The sequence below is a fragment of the Pteropus vampyrus genome, unplaced genomic scaffold (assembly GCF_000151845.1).
Source record: "Pteropus vampyrus isolate Shadow unplaced genomic scaffold, Pvam_2.0 Scaffold8, whole genome shotgun sequence".
NCBI classification, from domain to species: Eukaryota; Metazoa; Chordata; class Mammalia; order Chiroptera; family Pteropodidae; genus Pteropus; species Pteropus vampyrus.
In genome coordinates this window covers 7,100,629-7,107,824 of record NW_011888789.1, presented here as the reverse complement: position 1 = coordinate 7,107,824, position 7,196 = coordinate 7,100,629, and the positions used below count along the sequence as shown (strand labels likewise).

General features: G+C 36.1%; 1 protein-coding gene and 1 pseudogene across 1 annotated transcript in view; one reads left to right on the top strand and one right to left on the bottom strand.

The window, feature by feature from the left end:
* The window catches only part of NRG1 (neuregulin 1), a 1,003,268-nt gene that overhangs the window by 967,990 nt on the left and 28,082 nt on the right, over nt 1-7,196 (bottom strand). The gene's annotated exons all lie outside the window — the stretch shown is intronic.
* Nucleotides 5,856-5,974, top strand: LOC111729239 (annotated as a pseudogene).

The window sequence follows — 7,196 nt, the reverse complement described above, 5'->3', positions numbered from 1 at the left end:
GTCTCAGCCACAGGTGGTGAAACAGAAAGAAAAAGATCACAATAACAATGGAAAAGGAGAAAATCTTGAAGAAAGTTGTTATGGAATTAAGGAAAAAAGGAATGAAACATCCAGTAATTGGGGTCAAGTTAAAATCATGGGCCTTTTGCTTTCTTGGTGGGCAAAGAGTCTTCTTGGAACCTCAAACAGCCTAAAACTATTCAAACCAGCTTTGAGCACCATAGAAATTTAGTGGCAAAAGGATGTCTGCACATTCAGAAACTCCCTACTCTAGCTACCACCACCAATCTTACCCACTTACCATCCAATGCCTAGAATTCCTTTACCGGGGAAATAAAACATTTCATACTGCAATCAGAAATAGAGGCATGAGAGAAAGAAATAAGCTCTAAAAAGTGAATATATCATTGCCTATGAATTTTGTTCAAAATGTAAATGATTGCTTATAATTAGCCATAAGTCTAATATAACATGGCATATTTGATCTTCTTAAAATTATAAAAATTCAGTTTTATTACTTTGAAGAGGAAGGATGGTGCTATACAAAAGGCATCTAATTTGGTTTCAGAAGTCCTATATTTGGGAATAAATGACTCTGACAAGTCATTTTCTTCATCTATAAAAAATGAATAATAATTCTTCACAGAGATGGAAAGCATTTGGTCAACTATTACACACTCTTTTGCTTGTAATGTGTCATTACTACTTTAGGGAATATTACATTTTATACAAGCTATTACTGGATGTGCATTGCATTTAAGTTTATGATGCATTTTGATGCCCAGTATAATTTATAAGCAAGCAATGCCTTCTGGGTTCAAGAGACAAAAGCTCCAAGTGGAAACCAGGCATTCCTGGAGTGGGACTTGATAACAATTCTCCAAGTGTGAACTCAGTGGGAACATCTAGAACGAAAAGAGAATGCATGTTATTTAGTATTTTAGACAAGAAGGATAGACAATAGGACTGGGGAGAGCTATCAAGTCTATTAGCCCACAGCGAGGCCTGATCTCTGCCTACAGAGGCCAAAAATGGCAAAAGTACTCTATGACAAAAGTCTAGGGTGGTATTTTTTTACTTTTAAGGGATACTTGCCTGATTGTGAGCTACTGTCCTGACGTCTTACTCTGAAACCTGTAAAAGATAAGGGCTGTGTTCCCACAGTCTCAGGTAATGGTCCTGCATCCAATACTCTGAAAAAGGAATAAGGAGGGACAGTGCTACCTCATAGTGCAACAAAGTCAATTAAAAACGTACATTTTCCTTCATCTGCTGACAGCAGAGACTAAGATGAGGAAAGAGTGCTAAGAAGGACGTGGTCATGGCATGATGCTGGAGTCCAGCATGGTTTTGGCTATCTTCAAGACTTAAGGGTAACAGTTGGAAGATTTTCATTAGAATATGTTCAAGTCACAAACTTGAATATTAATCTTTAATTGGTTTAAACAAAACACTATATAGTAGGTATCACTTGTCATTCCACACTGAACAAAGCCTAGAAGATTTTAGGTAAGCCTCAAAAAGCCATGGATCTTGGATTAGACAAAGATTTCTTAGATGCAACACACAAGGTACACTGATAAAAAAGAAAAAAATGATAAATTGGGCTTCATCAAAATGAAAATACATTTCAAAGGACACCATTTAAAAAGTGAAAAAGTGAAAATCATATCCAGTAACAGACTTCCATCCAACTAACAAGTGTTTGCAAAGACATGGAGAAACTAAAACTCTGATACATTGCTGGTAGAACTGTAAAATTTGAAACTGCCACTTTGAAAGACAGATTTACCCTATGACCCATCAATTCTAGTCCTAGGTAACTACCCAAGTAAAATTAAAACTACTTACACACATAAGCTATCATACCCAAAAAGTGGGTATTATTAAATGGTGACTAGATAAAATAAAATGTAGTACATTCATACCATAGAATGTTATTTGGCAATATGATACATACTACGACATGGATGAACCTCAAAAACATTGTGAAAGAAGTCAAATATAAATGACCACATGCTGTATGATCCCCATTATATGCCATGTCTAGAAAAGGCAAATCCATAGAGATAAGAAATAAACTATTGGTTGAATGGGTCTGGAGGTGGGAACAGAAGTAACTGCAAATAGGCACGAGTTCTTTTGGGGGATGATGGAAATGTTCCAAAATTAGGTGATGTCATAGTTGCATACAACTCTACAAATTCACAGATTTTACTAAAACTCACTGAATTGTATACTTTGAAAAGGTAAATTTTATGTGAATTATATCTCACTTAAACCATTTAAAAATTAAAGAAATTTAGAAAAGAAGTCATGGATAGCTCTGGCTACAAATCTCATTGTGAAATGTTAAAATATTTATAAGTAATATGCCACTTATCCTGCCGTCACGCTTCTAGAAAACTTGACCCTTAGGACAAGGAACATGACTAAAAAATAAAACACTTTCAAACAGCAAGTGTTAAGATGGTTATTCCTAAATGTATGTACTTTTGATTATAAGAGAAAATGGGAAGTTCTCCCCTCACCCCTACCTAGGCCTGAGATTAGAACTTAATGACTTATTATACATACAAATACGGAGCACCTTATTTAATAAGCTTGATTATCTGGTTTCCCACAGCAGCTAACATTAACAAAGTGACAGTTAATACTGATGGAAGAATCAGAAGTAAAGGCTATCAAAGCATAGCCAAGTGAGTCTGATCAGCCCCTCACTCTTAACATCACTGAGGGCAGGGCAAAGATTTTTCCAGGACCCTGTGGTCAGCAAAGATAACGACATCTGTTACACAAGCCGGAAAGAGGAAGAGTTTCTGAAAGTGAGGTCATCAGAATGGCCGTGGGTACTTATTTATGATACAGTTACTCTTCCTCAATCCAGACCGACTGAATCGGAATCTCTAGGAATGATACCTGAGTATCTGCATTTTTAACAAGCACCTGACGTGACTCTTGTGCATGCTAAAATTTAAAACATAAGAGACCTATTCTTATAGAATATTAGAAATGGAAGGAAACTTGATCATCATGTAATCCAAATGTCATATATTGTAGATTAAAATATTGTGGAACAATAATGTAACGTTATTTTTCCAAGATCCCCAAATATTTCTTTAAACTCTTACAAAAAAAAAATCCTATGACTCTAGTCCTATAAACTGTCAAGCATATTTACTGACACAGGGAACATATAAATGTACCCTGGTAATATTTTCTTCAAAGATTACTGAAGATAAAATGCTTAATCATTTAAAGAGATGTTTCTGCTCTCAGGAAAATTAATCCAGAGCACCTCATTACCTGAAGGTGCCAACTAAATGAGTCATCATAATAATTAAATTATTTTCCCTTGTTGGCATGTTCAGTTTCATTATTGCACTTTTCCTCCAAACATATCTTCCTCAAACAAATACATAGGTTTTACCAAAAAAAAAGTCAACATTCTTACAAATTGCTAACATTAAGTTATCATTTGCTCTGAAGATCCACATCTCCAGTGCTACAAGGCATATTTTATGTTAATCCAGCCTCAATTCTCTTGTGCATGCGTCCTAAATCACTAGCTAGCAGGCACAGCTCTTACACAGAAGCTTGGATATTCAAATGCTTAAACCAGCCCAGGCTGTCACTTCACAGAAGTCTTTTGTCCATAGCCTTTATCACATTCACAGCTTCAGTGAAACTATCTGTATTCCATCTTTGAAAGATTTTGTCATTTTTTTAAATGGGGGAAATAATGCAAGCCAATATTAGAATTCTCTAGAACTTGGAATACTGATCTAATGGCTCATCTACTACTAGGCTGGTGTCTGATGTTTTCTCATGGTAGAAATAGAAAAAAGAAAATGTGCCAACATCAATGATATACTGGGCTTGCTGAGGTGGGAAGTTTTCCCAAGACTATACTACCCAATTTTGGTGAATGATGCTGTGCTAATATTTAACATGGAAGAAGAAAATACCTAGATAGGAGATATTTCCAAAACTGACAACTGAAAAGAATTTCGCACGAGCAAATCTATATAGATAGAAAACGTAACTATAGTAAGACCTCTTATAATAGTGACATTCAATACGTTCTCGTATGCAACATTTTGACAGTAAATTTCAATCTTTTTTCTCTCTTCCTTTTTCATCTCTACACTGCTATCTTTTTTTATTTCTGATAGATTGTGAGAGGCCTAACATATGTTTTGAGAGCAACTCTATTTTCTACTATTGAGAAATCAGGAAGTTACATTCTGGTACATACCTCTTTGCTAGTGACACTGGTTTTACCCTCTGGGAAAATGAATGGTGGGCTGTAAACTCCTCCATTTCATGAAATTCTTAACTTCTCTTCCACAAAAAGGCTAGTAGCTTTTTTTCCCCTCTGCTCCTTTCATGATGCCATCACTGAATTCTAAGACGTTTCCATAAAACTTCTTAAGTCAGCAAAACATCAATTTTAAGTCTATACTAGTTAGAACAAAAACTTGACTTGTGTTTGCTTCTCCTCTGTTTTCAGGGAGAAAGGACTTATTAAATTTATTAATAGTGAAATTAAGAGTGAAGCCAAATATACATATACATCCTTTAGAAACTAAATCTGTTGACAAATTGTTGCTGAAATAAATGGTCATGCTTGTAAAGTCTCTTCTCCCTGGTAAGATTGCCAGAATCATAAAAGTCCATTTTCTCCACTTAATTTTTTTTTTTTTTTTTTGGCAATAGCATGTATGAGGGAATAGGTACTTAAAAAACAAACAAAAAACAAAAGGTTTTCTTTTTTTTCATATCTCATAATGTTCCCTAGTAGCCTGTCATCTCTTCTCACTGCAGGAGAGGTTAGTGAGCTTCCATAACATTCTTTATTCTCAAGAAGTCACATAAAAAGCTCAAAGGAAAGCATTACAGTAAAAACTATTTTTTTAAACTCAGATTAACATGAAGGAAAGACCCTGGTCCTCCTGATTTTTTTGACATCTTCACTGCTCCCGAACTCCCACCCCAGTACCACCATCTGTCAGGACCAGGGAGATTCTAATTTAACACCAAATAACAAAAAGTAACCTGGATCAAGCTTGGTAGACACCCAGGAAACCCACACTTGGGGAGCTCTTGTTCGGTCCATCTCTGCCAGAAGGTACTCTTTCTACAAAACAATGTCAGTTCTAAGCTTGTTTAGTAGTACATTTCTGCCAAGTATGACATTTCTCATTTACCACCTTCCTTATTTCAGTTACATACACATTGTAATAGCTGAAATAACTTTATAATGAGGCAATGCAAGATTCACTAATGATTTTCAATTGAAGGAATTAAGTCTGTTTTGGGTCATGTAAAAAGAATGAAAAGAAAGGCCTGCAGCCTAGGATCTCAGAAGGACCAGACAGAGATTCGTTCGAATGGGCCAGTAAACCAAACAATGGCCAGGAAAAGGAATTAGAAAAGCAATGATGACTTCAGTGAGTAGGAAGAATGTATTGCTTTTAGTAAATTTCTGTCCTAAAAATAACACAGAAAAATTTTTTTTTTCAATGACCTATGGCACTTTAAGAGAAAAGGCTGAAGGCTGGCTTAGCAGAGGACTGTAGGAAAAAACAAAAATGAACTACATGCACAGAAATATCTTAGTCCTGAATTTCTTCTCTAAGTCTGTTGCTATCTGATACCTAAACCTTTCCTTTCTATAATGCACATGTTATGCCAAGATTCCTCATTCCTATAGTAGCTCTGTTACACATAGTACAGGCGAACTGTTATGTGCTGATGACATCATTCCTGCATTTGTTTGTTAACAATTACTGAACTCATACTCTGTGCCACACATTATGTCAGGGACTGTGTCTATAAAGTTGTATAAAACTGTCTACGGCCATGCCACCCTGAACAAGCCCGATCCTATCTGATCTTGTAAGCTAAGCAGGGTCAGGCCTGGTTAGTACTTGGATGGGAGACCACCTGGGAAGGCCAGGTGCTGTAGGCATAAAAAGTAAAAAAATTAAGAAATAAAAATAAGGGATCGTAAACTGACAAGGTCCTTGCAATCTGTGAGGTCAACCAAGGGTTGTCTTGCCTAAAAAATAAATAAATAAATAACAATAAAAAATAAATTAAAAACCACTAAGGCAAAAGAAAATTTTTTTTAAATAAAATTGTATGAAACAAAGAATTTTTACAACAGCTTACGGTCTATACCTCCTGTGGAGGTAAAGCACTGTGGCAAAAGATAAAATGGCTTTAGGGGGTTACATGCCAGAAAGCCAAGCCTCCAATCCTTGTCCATGCCTTGTTCCAGCACTTCGTCCCAAATATCCCATCTAAAATTTTCTAATCATCTATTTTTGGTTGGGGACACAGTACTTTCTGATCCACTGAATTTCATGATAAACTAAAATTAGACTCATGCTTCTAAATAGTACTCTTGGTACACTGTCCATTCTGAAACAGTAAAAGTCAGAGACAGAGAGGTGCCTCTCTCCCTGCCTATTCATCCTGGAAAAGTATCTGAAGAGATCTAAGGAAGGCCAGTTAGCTTTAGGGATTTCTGTGACTAGGGCATTCCTCCACAAAAAAAAAAAAAAAAAAAAAGCGGAACTGCATCTATTAACCCACTTCATTTCAGCCACTGAGCAGACTTAAAATTGAAATAACTTTTAGTTACTGCCAATCTGGGATCTATCTAAACCAATGGTCCAAGAATAAGAGATTCCACAACCCATTATCCAATTCCACTCCATTCCTTTTAATTCTGAAAAGTACACAATCTGGCCGCTTCATAATGTTCTCAGTACTTGCTTACAGAGAAATTTCAAAGATCAACTCACAAATTATCGAAGTCCCATTGCTCCCTATTATAACCTGGAAGTATGATCGTTCTCTTGATAGAAGAATCAGACATTAATTTGATGCGTGTTGATTTTTAAGCCCCTCCTTCTCTTCCTTTCCTAACATCTTTATTGCTGAACCAACACAGCACCAGACACAGGATACAGACTCCTCTTCTTCACAGCCTGTCTCTAGTAAGAAAAATAGCTACAAGGTATAAACAGCAGTTATTTCCAATCTTCTTAAATTTTCAATATCCTATCACTGCTTAACTTTAGAGTACTCTGCTGTTCTGCTTTTCTACTTTTCAATTAAAGTGTCCTGAGACTCTAGTGCTGGGCACGAAGTACCATTTTCGTTGTCTTGAGAGGTCTAGGTTC